The following is a 15,711-nucleotide window of genomic DNA, read 5'->3' as shown; positions in this document are numbered from 1 at the left end:
AATGATATTTGAAAATAAAATTTGTATGTCCCAAATCATTGTATGTTGAAAAGAGTATGCCAAAGGTTCCCAGATGGTTTTCTATTTCCAGTAAAAATTCGAAGTGTAGAACCGTCCATACTCTAACCGCTGTTATTGTCCACAGCACATTGCGCGTTGGACATGAATTTGATTAAAACTTCAAACAGGGGTGAAAAGTGTAAATAAACTACAAACATGGTGGACGCACGAGATTAACCGTCAAGTTAAGAGGCTTCAGTAAGGATGTTTGTATGTTGACGGTTAATTAATATCTAGCCCACTGGAAAACATTTAAATCTGGTTTTCCATGTTATATTTCATCTGCAACAACAATGTTAACTTTTATAAAGACATGTTTGGACATTAACGTCTGAACGCATAATTATCCAAAGACCTGAGGAGATTTCTTTGCATAAAAGACTTATGAATGACATATTATCCAGCTGCTAATTCTCCAATAAGGTAGTAAATTAAATATGAAATAAATGTGGATGATGTATGGATGATTGACAGGGCTTATAACTAAGCAACATAACGATCTGTTAACGAAGAAAGTAGTATGTCCCAAAGCTTGCATACTCTTCTGTTACACACTCAAAAGTATATGTTTTTCCTTCACAAATAAATTGTGTATGCGAATTGGGATGCAGCACGTGTCCTTAACCAAACAAACCTGTTTCAGATCATCAGCTAATTAGCAGAGACTGGGAGACTTGTCATGGGTGTGACAGACAAAGGAGACGTCCAAAACATGCAGGGAGGGCCGCAGCTCTGCATAGATTAGCTTTCAAGCTACGGTCACACTGGGCTTTTCCTCCCATAGACTTCCATTCATACGCACGCGAATGCGTCAGACCGGAAAAGCAAGGTCATGCGCTAAGTTTCACAGGTCGCTGCGGTGCAAAGTTCAAACTTGGTGAACTCTGATCTGTGAAATCGCGTCACTTGACTGCGTGAGACCAATCGTGGATCAAAACTGGACCTGACAGAAATTTAAAACATGGAGCAATCGCTCGCTTTTTTAAATGTCTACTCATCTTGTTTAATCCCGCCCCTTTTCGCAGCGCAGTACGGCAAATTTCGCACACACAAAGCCCAATGTGACTGCAGCTTAACTCTAAACACACCTGATCAAACTAATTAAGTTCTTCAAGCTTGTTTGAAACCTGCAGGTAAGGGTGTTGAAGCAGGGTTGGAACTAAACTGTGCAAAACTTTGGCCCTCCAGGAACAAATGAGAATCCTGTTTTTGAGAGCTGTTAATAAATCTGTTTTCATACATTCATATTCTTCCATATGTGCACATTTGATTATGTTTTTCGAACTTACAGCATCTGTGGGTAAAATTTGATAAATGTTTGATTTAAAAAAGCTCTTCTGATATGTCAGTCTTATTATTGTGAGAAATCAGTTTCTGATATTACAATTAGAAATTGTAATGCCAACTTGGATTTCATGTGCCCCGATAACAATTATTAACATTACAGAGTTGATGAGAATGATTTTCTGCCAAGAGTGGTTCAACAGTTAATCTCTGTTTGTGGCAACCATAGAAATGAATAAGAATTGCCTGTAGATCGAATCTAATGTTTCACAAAATTGTCTGTGACTCTAATCTTACCAAGCAGTTTCTTTTTCCTATAAACTCTCAATATAGATCAATCCAATGAGAGTTTGATGGCAAACATGTTGAAGATTAGCCAATATGCTCACAATTCATTAAATGATAAGTCCTTTTACCACAAAAGCAGTTTGTTCAGCATAAGGGATTCTGTTCAATCCATTAAAAATAGAAACTTTGAGGCTTGCATTAAAGAGGTGTTGCTTTCTCTGGTTCTAAACACTGTGATGCAAGTCATGCATACTGTATGCAGGTCAGTGGTGTCTAAAATAACACTGGAAAACAGAAACATATTTCATATTTTCTTTTTTGTGTTCATCCAAGGCCTTTCACAATTATTGGTCTGATCATGGTCATGTGATCTAATCAGAAATATTCGAGATAACCAAGAAAATTGTAAGGGGTAAATTTTTAAAAAGGGAGAGTTTAAGAGCATAAACAATGGCTGATCAAATAATAACTTTCATAATAGTAAAAAAATGCTATTGTCAATTAACATTATTTGGTATAATAATAATATTTAACAAATGTATATGATACATGGTATTTGGAATGTGTCCCCCAATCTGCATACATATTTATTGTGCAGAGTGTATCTTTTAGGACAGTGTTTCTCAACCATGTTCTGGAGGACCACCAGTCTGTATGTTTTCCATGTCTTCTTAATCAGACACACCTGATTCAGATCATCAACTCATTAGCAGAGTCTGTTTGAGAACCGATTTAAGAACCGACTGATTTAAGACTGATTTAAGTGTTCTGTGTGTCAGTGAGGCTGATTACAGTGCAGGACAGGTTACATTGATATAACCAGGGATGGGCAGTATTTATGATACTTGTATTTAAAATACGTATTTTAAATACAAAATAGTATTTTGTAATTTGTATTTGATAGAATTTATGAAAACGGTTCATTTTGTATCAAAACACTTTAGTGCCTTGTATTTTTGTATATTTAAAATACTGTAAAATACTTTGTGAAAAGTCTACATGGTGACATCATAAAAATGTGGCCTCTGATTGACGCTTTCTCAGTTATTTGCCTAGACTTGAGATTAAAACAGAAATTGTATTTATATTGAAGAAGGTGGCCAATGATTGGAGTGTGGAAGGAAATTATGCACACATCTCATCATGACAATACCCACAATACTTCACTGGCTGTTTAAATTTCCAATAGTGTAGTTATTGAATGATTTTGTACAAAATACACTAAGAAATACACTAAATAATATAGATATCTATTCTATAGATATCTACTTTACAGTAAGAGAAGAGGTGAATGAGGTGGCAGAGAATCTACTAAAACTTGCTCAGAGAAAAGCTGTTGCTATCAAATATAGTTTACTTCACATTTAACAGTGAAGGAATTGATCGAATAGGCTTATTCATGCAAGGTTTACAAAGAAGGTTCATGCTTACTTGTAAGTCTTTTGTAGTATTTTTAAAATACAAAAAAATACAGTATTTTATTTTGATGCATTTGTGCGTGCTGTATTTTGTAGTTTATTTTGATACACCTAAAAGGAGGAATTGGGTATTTTATTTTAAAATACATTTCAATATATTTTTGCCCATCCCTGGCTATACCATTAGAAGGTGACCCCCAAAACATGTTTAAAAATACGCAATAAGCCATAGTTAATACTGAGAATTGCTACAACATGAAGTATTACCTTTTTATTATTATTTACGCCTACATTGTGTGTTTTTTTACACTATTGTGCCATCCTACAGCTGTATAAATGCATTATTACACTCATTATTTGTTATGTAATGTAATATTTGAACATTATCATGAGTAGCAGTATGATATGGCCCTATATCAGCTAATAACTTACTCTAAGAGAAGCAACTCCAAATTCCCTTTGTACAAGTTCTAAGTTATACTTTCCAATTAGTACAAAGTACTTGTGGGATATTGTGCATATGTTATGTCATGCATATGTATGGATGTATCGCTGTATAAAACATATGCTGGATATGTTGGTGGTTCATTCCGCTGTGGCGACCCCTGATAAATAAAGGGACTGAGCCGAAGGAAAATGAATGAATAAATAAATGTTATGTTATTGAAATGTTATATATGTTATGTTATAGAAATATAATAGAAAAGCATACAAATTACTAACAACAAATAAATCACAGCAAATTCCCTTCAAGCACTAAAAACCTAATTTGACATTAAAATGAGGACAACACACACATCCAGCTTTGCAATTTTATTCATAAGAGGATCTATAGAAGAATCTGCATATTTGGATGAAATGAGAAAGTGAGAGAGAGCTGTGAGACGTAAATTTGAGACATCCAGCATCCTAAACCCTCTGTTTGTGAGCAGGCTGGCCTGGTGCACAAGCGTCAGTGGGCGTGACATTGGGGAGAATGCGGGTAGCAGGCGAGTGTCTTGCTGGAAAAACCACACCACTATATTTCTGTCTGACTGCGTCACTGTGCAGACCTAGATTATTTATGAACAGGCTTAAATAAGAGACTTGAGGACTCTCTCTGGGTGGGACACAAAACCAACAGGCCTGACTGTTGCATAAGAGCGGAGAGCCAAATGATCTGTCAGCCTAAGATAAGGGAGGGAGACTGTCTCAGAGTACCTTAGCACAACTTCCTATTCATCTCACAGACAGGCTACACTGAATATATGGCTGCCATAAAGCTGAGCATAACAACGTGACTGAGGAGAGAGAGCGGGAGAAGGAGGAGCACTTACACCAGTAATGGAAGGCGAGCTTTCTCCGGCATTTTAGAGCAGCAGGGGGCTTTTCTGATGTGTTAATGTGTTGACGGAGACAAATGAGGCTGTGCGGTCACGAGGGGACATGGAACAAGAGCCCTGTTGTACACATCACAGACCAGAATACAGGAGCCCCTGCCTAGCCAAACAACAGCGCAGGAAGCCAGGCCTGCCAAACAAAAAGGCTGTTTATTTACCCTCATGTCAACCAATCATGAGTACACAAATCAATAAAGTGTTAGAGCATGAGAGGCATGCCAGGTTAAACAAAGGCTGGAGGTTAAATAATGGCTGCTTTAAATGAAGAAGTCATTAGAACGACAAAGATGTTTACAGATTTGTGTTTTGGATTTTTACTGGGTCACAGTATGTGGCCAGGCTTACTACTGTTTTTCTAAAATATAAACTAGAGCTTCTGCACATAAATGCATGGAATTATTCACTCTGAATTTAAAGTTTTGACCCTATTTAACATATCTTCATGTCTTTTGCAGCTTCATTTTTCACTGCGAAATATTTAAGGAGAATTCAGAAAAATTGATAACTGTGTGTACCATGGTTCATAGTTTAGCAAAAAGAAAGGGTAGGATAAACATAAAAATGAGCAAACAACAAAATGAAAGTGACAACTCCTCACAGATAACTCCTCAAACATAAACATAACAACAAGTATTGCAAAAAACACTTCTTTAGTATCAGCACTCCAGTGTTTATTTTTGTTGGAGCTTTTACACTGAATATATATTTATATTTCTTTATATTTTCTAAAGATTGTGCAGGGCCATTGATGTGATCCAAGACCTGTGAAGAGATGATGTCAAGGGATCCATAACCCTGGACCAGGCCATATCCTAAGCAGATGCTGTGGTGGTCATGAAAAAGCAGTGACAGTCTAGTCTTTGTATTGATCTTGTGGGCCAGCCTGAACACCCGCTGGTGACCTCTCACACCTGCAGCTTCTCTGATGGATGTCCATCGTTCTCCAGCCTCCGGCACCTAGACTGCAGCTCTGCACAAGAAGTCTGGGCGGAGGAGAAATGTTCATACCCAACTAAGCCTGATTTCTCTCAAGATTTTTTTTTTTTTTTTCACTTTCGTCAATTTGTGATGCTTTGTTCCTCGTCACTGTCACCAGTGACTTGCTTAGTTTGGGACTTGTGGAGCTGCGCATCGATGGATTTGACCTTCAGTGTTTGAACTTTCAGAGGTTAAATTTAAAATTATTAAATTTAATTTTAGCTGAATACATTTTTGTTTACAGATGTTTTGTATTACAGAACATTTTGTATACTCCTCAAAAAAGCAATGGTTATTGACAGTTCTTAGTTTACTATTAGACTTCTGTTATATAACATTTAACATATTAATGATAGTAATAATTCTCATCTTGTTGAGGTCCCTAGTGGGCCCTGGGTCCCTGATTAAAAGCTACTAATTTAACCTAGTCTTCATTATAAAGTAAAAGTATGACAGTGTTTTTAAGGTAGCAAGATTGTTTCAAAATACTTTAAGATGCTCTTTTTATTTTTGGTTCGAGTTACATTGCAGTTTCTCTCATGAACCAACTCTTCAGTGTTTATGTTTTCACACACGGGTGCTGATCTTAACTAATTGAACAGAGGAACCAATTTCCACCAAGACAAACCTATACCTTTTACATATTAGCCAATAGGTCCATTTGGTCCAGTGACTATTCAAAGATGCTTAGCAATTGGAACCAATCTATCTGTAAAGTTTTTATTGGGTACAGTTTTAAGAAAAATTGTTCTAAACAGTAAAACCCAACAGCATGTACCAGTTATTTTTTTATTGATGTGAAATTGGTAAAAACATCACTACTCCTAACACATTATTAAATGACAATTGATAATTAACAGAAATACATAAAGAAACAAATAAAAACAGAAACAGGATATATATGCAATGAAGATCAATTTCCTGTTAAATTTCTTCACATCTCTATGATGCCTTTACGTCCATCATTTTGTGTATATTTACAAAGCTCACAGCAATTCATAACTTTTTGATTGAGTGGCTATAATTCTTATGAATTTGTACGATCTCATTGGTACATATTAGTATGATTTGCTAATCCTCCAATGTGGGAGGGGGTTCAGAGGTGGGGCTTTAAAAAAAAATCATACATTTGTGCCCCCCAATTTAAAAAAAACTATACATGTTTGGAAGACTGAACTTGAATTTGCATGAAATAGACACTAAACAGACACATCAAATATTTACAATTTCTCATGTGATCAGGCAGGTATTTTCATAAAATTGAGTGTTATTTTCCCTCTGCAGATGAAACAGCATCTGGAAGTGTTTCTCTTCCATTTTGTAACACGGGGAGTGACAGACAACAGAGGTGAGGATCCACGTGCAGGTTTATTGGGTAGTCAGGCAAGCAATGGTCAACACAGGTGCAAACAGTTGTATAAAGGCAGTCCAGAATCGTAGTCAACAGTATCAAGCAAGAGGTCGGAAGGCAGGCGGCAGACAGGGATAACTAGGAACAAGGCTAGGGTAAACACACAGAGAAACAAGACTAAGGAAACGCATTCAATTGTCACTTTACAGATAACAAGACTCGGCCCATGGAAGTGAGTGTGTGTGTGTAGCTTAAATGGTGTTTGTAATCAGTCTTTGACAATCCTCAGATGGTGCGAGTGTAATCAGTCGAGACTTGGAGCAGGTGTGTGTGTGTGTGGCATGACTGAATATGTAGTCCATATACAAGCTGATTTGTATTCCCTATGTGCAAACCAGCGATCTAGGGAGTTACGATCGCTGTTGATCGTGACAGAGCCCCCCCTCTAAGGAGTGGCTTCCAGACACTCCTAATACTGTTCAGGCGGGAGGTGGAGCGGAGGCGGAACAGGGGGAGGGATGGAGGGGCAGGACCATGCAGCGGAGGCATACCTGAAGCATGGGGCTGAGGAGAGTCTGGAGCGTGGAGCTGTGGAGGGCCTAGAGCTGCGGAGGGCCTGGAGTGTGGAGCTGCAGATAGCCTGTAGCCTTACGTTCCGCAGACATCGGCGGGTCATATGGACCTCGTGGATCACATGGCTTTGGGAGCTCTGTGAAGTCCTGCGGCCTTGGCAGCCATTCGTGGAACTCAGACTGCGTCTCTGGCCTTCCGTGGGACTTAAGGGGATCTGGCACCCGCCATTCGGGAAGCTAATGCGGCGGTGGCCATTCAGAAAGCTCAGGCGGCGGCCATTCAGGAAGCTCAGGCGGCGGCGGCTGCAGCAGTGGCTGCAGCAGTGGTGGCAGTGGCTCTGGCGGCAGTGGCTCTGGCAGCTCTGGCAGTATTGGCGGCAGTGGGTCTGGCAGCTCTGACAGTACTGGTGGCGGCAGCAGCTCTGGCTCTGGCAGCTCTGGTGGTGGCAGCTCTGGTAGCACTGGCGGCAATGACTCTGGCAGTGACTGAGGATCTGGCAGCTCTGGCAGTGTCTCTGGCAGTACTGGCAGACGTGGCTCTGGCAGCAATGACTCTGGCAGTTCTGGCTGTACTGGCGGCAGTGGCTCTGGCAGCGGCAAGGGCTCTGGTGGCTCGGGCAGTATTGGCTCTGGCAGCTCTGGCAGTATTGATGGCAGTGGCTCTGGTGGCAGTGCTGGCAGCTGTGGCTCTGGCAGTTCTGGCGGCAGTGGCTCTGGAGGCATCAACTCTGGCGGCTCTGGTAGCTTTGGCAGCACTGGCAGTAGTGGCTCTGGCGATGGCTTTTCAGGCGAGAGGTCGGAAGGCAGGCGGCAGACAGTGATAACTAGGAACAAGGCTAGGGTAAACACACAGAGAAACAAGACTAAGGAAACAGGTTGAATTGTCACTTTACAGATAACAAGACTCGGCCCGTGGAAGTGAGTGTGTGTGCTGCTTAAATGGTGTTTGTAATCAGTCTTTGACAATCCTCAGGTGGTGTGAGTGTTATCAGTAGAGACTTGGAGCAGGTGTGTGTGTGTGGCATGACTGAATATGTAGTCCATATACAAGCTGATTTGTATTCCTTATGTGCAAACCAGTGATCGTAACTCCATAGATCGCTGGTTTGCACATGATCGGGGTTTGCTGGTTGATCGTGACACATTTGTTTAGGTACAAACAATTGTTTAATGTCAAAAGTAGCAAAAAGGATACAGTCACTGTGTTAAAAAAATATATAATATATATATATATATATATATATAATATATATTTAAAATATAATATATAATTTTTTATAAATATATTATATTTTAATAGTTTAATGCCTAAACATTATTTTTCAACATAAATAAGTTTTATTTTAGGAAAATACAGTTCTAAATAGAATTTTAATGAGGTACAAGGAACCATTAAAGAATAATCTTTTATTAGCTGTAGCTGTGTCAAACCCCTGAAACAAACAATTTGGCCTGATTATTCACACCCATGACATTAAGTTGTGCTCATCTGCTTGTGATGTCTTTCCTGTTATGTTTCAATCTATGAATAGACAAGACCACCGCACAAAAACAGTCCCGACCCTTCTCCAAGAAAAACATGCCTTCAGCCTCCCATCGGTCTGATAAACTCCACTAGCGTTGCTCTCAGTAGAACCATCACTCTTCCGCTAGAGAGAAAAAGGGAGAGAATCATCTGCTTTGAGATGCTGTGATAAGAATCAGGAGCATGTTTCTCTTTCAGCTTCTCTGAGCATGACGCCGAGGGCAGATCGCAACTCTCCACAGGTGACAGAGAGGAAGTTCACAGAGCTGCCACACGACGCCTACAGTGGATCACTGTCTCGCCTCTAAAAATGGGATATGAGATAATGACCTGCCAGTCAAAGCACTGGACAGGTTAAAAAAAGAAGAAGAAGAAGAAGAAGAAGAAGGAGTGGGGTGACCGTGTAAGGAACAATCAGACAAACAGACAGACAAAGAGAGGGGGCAGGGGGGGAGAAAAAGAGACATTCACTGAAACAGATAATTGGGGCCTGAAAATTAGGACAGCTATGCACTGCAGGACTCATTGAGCACTGCTGGTACTTGAGAAGGAGCACATGAGGGAATAATACAGCATCACAATTTACATGTGAGAAAAAATAGGGCTTAGATTACATAGGCAAAAACACAAAAATAGGCCTGGATGAGAATCTATCATAACGCACATCTACTGGATGGCCTTCCAGCCACAAACCAGCACTGAAAGTACACTAACTTGTAAAACCCAAGTGCTGGGAAACAAATATAAACTCAATGTTAGTTTATCCAATTCACCTGTACCGCATGTCTTTGGACTGTGGGGGAAACCAGAGCAAAGGATGGAGTTCATTTGCATTTACATTACTGTAAGGGTTACACGGTGGCGCAGTGAGTAGCACTGTTGCCTCACAGCAAAAAGGTTGATGGTTCGAGACTCGAGTGGGTCAGTTGGCATTTCTGTTTAGGGTTTGCTACAGTAGAGAGTAAAATCACATTCAGCAGACATGTGTCAAACAGAGTGTTTGTAAATCATTTCTCTGAATGAAATTGTATGTATAAAATAAAATGTTCTGTATAAAATAAAATAACAAATCCCCAGGTAATTATGGGCTTACGGTTGAAGACAAAATTGTTAGTAATTTAATTAAATTATTTTACAAATATTTTAAACAAGTGCTGCTTAATGATGTGCTGAAAATAAACATATTTTTAAACAACAGTTTTAATAACTAATTTCTAATAATTTTCTTTATATTTTTCTGTAAGTCCAGTTTAAAGGATTAATTATAGGTTAACTAGGTTAAGTTAGGTTAATTAGACAACTCATTGGACAGTATTTTTTCTGTTGCCATTAATTTTATACATAATTATATATAATTTAAATTAATGAGAATAATAATATTGACCTTACCAATTTTACCAATTTTATTTTTAAAGACATAAGTCTTTCTTCAGAACAAATATATCAGAGGAAATGCTGTGAAACATCACTTGGAAAATATTTGAAAAAGAATAGGGCTAATCAATTTCAACTCAGCAGCACATCAGAATTTTATAAAGCTTTTATAAATTATAATTATTAAAACTCCTGTTAGGAGTATATGAAGAGGCCATCAACAAAGATGTTTACCTGCATCACTTAGACAAGGTGTTATTGATCCATAAACACCAATAAAATACATTATTATTATACCCTATCCTACCCTGTCTCATTTCCTACTAAATGTAATGTAATGTAAAGTAAATGTAATAAGTGTATTTATATAGCACATTTATTGTGTATGGCCATACACCCAAAGAGCTTCACAATCATGAGGGGGGGATCTCTCCACACCACCACCAGTGAGCAACATCCACTTGGATGATGCAACGGCAACCACAGGACAACGGCGCAAGTGCGCTCACTACACACCAGCTGTAGATGGAGTGGAGAGACAGTGATACAGCCAATTTGGTGGATGGGGATGGTTGGGAGACCATGATGGTAAGAGCCAATGAAGGGAATGTGGCCAGAACACCGGGGTTACACCCTTAGTCTAGACCACAGAGAGTCAGGACCTCAGTCATCCGAAAGACGGCACCCACTGACAGTATAGTGTCCCCTTCACTTTACTGGGGTATTAGGACTCACAGAGACCGCAGGTTGAGCGCCCACTGATGGCCTTACTAACACCACTTCCAACAGCAACCTACTTTTCCCATGTGGTCTCCCATCCAGGTACTGACCAAGCTCAGATCTGCTTAGCTTCAGTGAATAATCGGTCTTGGGCTGCAGGGTGATATGGCTGTGACAACTAAATAACGATGTTAAAATAATGTTAATATAATAAAAATGCATTAAATGATAACATTTCTCAAAAGTTGCCATATTTATTCTAACATACTTTTAGTTATTGGCATAGTATAATATTAAAAATAGATATTAAATGGTTACCCTTTAAAAATTCTGAATTTTAGAAAAGCTTTTAATAAAGAAATAATAATTCTATAATTTATATTAAATTACTAAAATTTATTTTGTTTCGGGCAGTATTTCATTTAAGGTATTAGAGGCATGTACTGTGATAGTAATAGCTCTATTAAAGTCACCAATGGAACATTTCTTAGATTTCAAATAATTTGATGCGTCAAATCTCAGCATTCGTTTTCTTGGTAGCAACTCTTAAATAATATGATATAAATCTACATTCTTTTAAGGGTTCAATTCTTAAAAGAAAAATTTAAATATCATAACATGAACACCTCTTGCTTTAAAGGTTATTCATAATTTTTTTAAATTGCCTTAAATTTGTAAGCTAAATCAAATTAACCTTGAACTTATATCATGCTAAACTGACTACAAACAGCTTTTGTAACAAATAACATTAAGTTAGAACATGATTACCTTAGTTTAATATGTTACAATGACCTAAAAACATGTGCTGTCAGAACTAATTGATCATATAATTTTTAACAATGTGTGTTAAACATTGTTTAAAACATTGTTTAATACATTACTTGCGAATCTAAATATCTAAAAATAATTTTTATCATTCAGCCGTTTGAATTACAAATATGTGCATACATGTTCAAATATATTAACTATAGTTATATAGTCAAATCATGAAATTAGTTTGTTTTGAACTTGTGTTTGAAGCCGTGTGTATGTCTTACGAGAGTTGCCAAAAGAGTTTTTCAGTTTTTAGTGTTACAAAATTTTGTGTCAATCTTTTTGCTGATTATTATCAATAAATTAATGTATAAACATATAATTATTGAGCAAATTAATTAGCCTATAACGCATGGCACTTCAATACAAAAATTACCATATAAAAGCAGCCTACCATATAAAAGATCTCTCTCTCTCTCTCTCTCTCTCTCTCTCTCTCTCTCTCTCTCTCTCTCTCTCTCTCTCTCTCTATATATATATATATATATATATATATATATATATATATATATATATATATATATATATATTTATGTAGAGAGAGAGAGAGAGAGAGAGAGAGAGAGAGAGAGAGAGAGAGAGAGAGAGAGAGACCTTTTACCCGAGAGATTTAGAAAAGGTTAATAACTGGCTGAGACTGAAAGATCCTCAGCATTATTGTGAGTGTTTGTGGAGACAGCAGTTGAGTTCACATAATGACGTGTCAGCACAGAAAAGTTGCTTTAATGCTTTTGCTGCATGCAGTATTTAAAAATCGAATCAAAATTGCAGATTTTACTCGCACTGTGAGTCAGAACTCAAGCACACAGTGTGTATTTCTCCTGTTTTATCCATATAATTCCTGTGCAAATATTGTTGTTGTATACCCAACTGACAAATGTGGTCAAATGTTTGAAAATGTTTTAATAACATGGTTTTCCTGCAATCCATTAATCCCCAGCTGTGGTAATGCAGTCATGATCAGATGTGTCCCTGAGTATCAAGCCCCCTATTTAACAAAGCCATGTTCAGAAAGTCAGGTCCTAATCCTCTTGGCATTTTGATATTTAACTGCTAAATATCAGCTAGTAATGAAAAGGTGAAAATTGTTGCCCCAGCAACCCTAAGCTGAACCACACCACAGGCTAGATTTTATCTTTTAATGTACTGAGAGCAGAACAGACTTTTGACCTACTACAAAAAGACAAACACTGAAAGCATGAAAATAACAGACAAACCCCATCTCTATCTGTTCATTCGTTCATTTATTTGTCCATCCATCCATCTGCCGATTCACTCGTTAATTCATTAATTTATTTATTCATACATTTGTCTATATCATTCATTAACTTCTTTGTGTTTTTCTATCAATTTATTAATTCATTCAGTCATATGTCTGTTCACTCACTCATTTGTCCAACATTCATTTATTCATTTGTCCATTCATTTATTCATTCATTAATTTATCCATTTATTTATTCATTCTTCATTTGATTCTTCATCCATTCCGTTCTTCATTCATTCATTCATTCATTCATTTTTTGGATTGTTCAACCATTCCTTCCTTCCCTTCTTCCTTCTCTCTTTCCTTTCATCCTTCCTTCCTTCCTTCCTTCCTTCCTTCAATCATTCATTCATTTGTCCATCATTCATTCATCCATTTATTCATTCATTCTTCGTTTGATCATTCATTCCATTCTTCATCCCTTCATTCATTTGATTGTTCATCCATTCATTTTTTGATTATACATCCATTTCTTTGTTTCCTTCTTCCTTCCCTCTTTCCTTTCTTCCTTCAATCATTTATTCATTCATTTAATCAGTTGTCTATTTATTCATTCATTCTTTCATTCATTCTTCATTTGAATGTTCATCCATTCTGTGCTTCATTCCTTCAGTCATTTGATTATTCATTCATTCATTCATTCAATCATTTTTGATTGTTCATCCATTCCTTCCTTCTCTTCATCTGTCCCTCTTTCCTTCCTTCCTTCCTTCCTTCCCTCAATCCTTCATTCATTCTTTTATTCATTTGATTGTTCATCTAGTTCATCCTTCATTCCTTCATTCATTTGATTGTTCATTTGTTCATTCTTTTTTTGATTGTTCAGGCATTCCTTTGTTCCCTTCTTCTTTCCCTCTTTCCTTCCTTCCTTCAATAATTCATTCATTTGTTCATTCATTTATTTTATTTTTTTATTGTTATTTTTTTATTCATTCTTCATTTAATTGTTCATCCAATGCATTTTTCATTCCTTCATTCATTTGATTGTTAATTTATTCATTCGTTTTTTGACTGTTCATTCATTCCTTTGTTTTCTTCTTACCTCTTTCCTTCCTTCCTATCTTCCTTCAAATATTCATTCGTTTGTTCATTCATTCATTGTCCATTTATTTATTCATTCATTCATTTTTTATTTGATTGTTCATCCATTCAGTCCTTCATTCTTTTGATTATTCATTCACTCATTCCTTCATTCATTTTTTGATTGTTCATCCATTCCTTCCTTCCCTTCTTGCTTTAATCTATCCTTCCTTCCTTCAATCATTTATTCAGTTGTCCATTCATTCATTTGTCCATTCATTCATTTGTTTGTTCATTTGGTCGTTCATTTGTTTGTTCGTTCATTCGTTCATTAGTTCAGTCGTTCATTCACTCATGCATTCATTCATTCATTCATTCATCTATCCAACCATTCAATTACTCAGTCACATATCCATTCACTCATTTGTTTATTCATTCATTCATTTAATCATCTGACCTTTTACTCTCAATTCTGAGTCTATTTTTCACAATGCAGATTTTTTTTATAATTCATATTTTGCATCAAACAAGTGCGACTATTCTGCCCATTTGCTACTTTATACTGTAGGTTTGGCTAACATATGAATTTTGCTCATATGGCAGTTCAGAAACAAAATGTCCAGAAACAGAATAATGCAATTTATTTATCATTGCATTTTAAAATAGTATTCATTATGCTACGCCAAGCCCTGTATGTAACATCTGACATGAAGATCTTTCTAAACCCTGAAACCTCACTGACGCTTTCAAATTTGATCAATGTTTATATGAGAATAAAAGTCCGAATTAAATCCATTCATCATTTAAGTGATCGTATCTCTTCAGAAGCCTTTAACATTTAACTGCTTATTTCAGCTTGCATGAGATTGCATGGAATCTTCAGGGTTCTCTGATTTCCTCCAGCATTCATAATTCAAATAAGAAAACACTAAAATCTCAGCAGGACTGAAAGTGTCTGTTAGTCCAATGATAGACTGACCATCTATTCAGGATGTTTCTCCTGCTGGGATTGACTCCAGCATCCCTTTGACCAGACACAGGAAAAAAGCAGTTTGGAAAATGGATTGAAATGCTAACATCACTGTCACTAAGCAGGTGTCTTTGGAAATGGTTTTAATAACTCTGTTTGTTATCACACACAACAACAGAAACCCGTCATTCAGTTAGACCTCTAATTGCTTTGCACAAGGCAAAACAGCCTTATTTTCAGTGAGTCTGTGGGTTTGTGCAGCAGGTAGAATAGATCAATGCTGTCAGAGCGTTGTCCAGAGGGACTGCTGACACTGTCAGATTTACTGCCTGTAGGGCTGCCCGTAGACTGCAGACATTTCAGCACAAACTCGGCCCTTCCAGGAAAGATGAGCCTGAAACAAACACACAAACACACACAGAGAGACACACAGAAACACACATACACACACATTCAGAGACCACAGAACAGGTAGATCTGGTCCAGTCTGGGCATGTTCTCAGGTCATTATTTCGGAACAAGCTGTGTCTTGAGACTCAGACAAAACCTCACGCCTTGCGCAAACACCCGTGAAGCGTTTGTGCAAAACCATCTTCATATAATTAGATGTAGGGTTATTAGCCAGGTCTGAAATGTTGATTGATTGGCATAATGGACTCCAGATTAAAAGCCACAGCACCAATTATTTTTCAACA

Source organism: Danio aesculapii, chromosome 1 (assembly GCF_903798145.1).
Source record: "Danio aesculapii chromosome 1, fDanAes4.1, whole genome shotgun sequence".
NCBI classification, from domain to species: domain Eukaryota; kingdom Metazoa; phylum Chordata; class Actinopteri; order Cypriniformes; family Danionidae; genus Danio; species Danio aesculapii.
The sequence above is the reverse complement of the archived record's forward strand: the minus strand, read 5'-3'. Positions refer to the sequence as shown.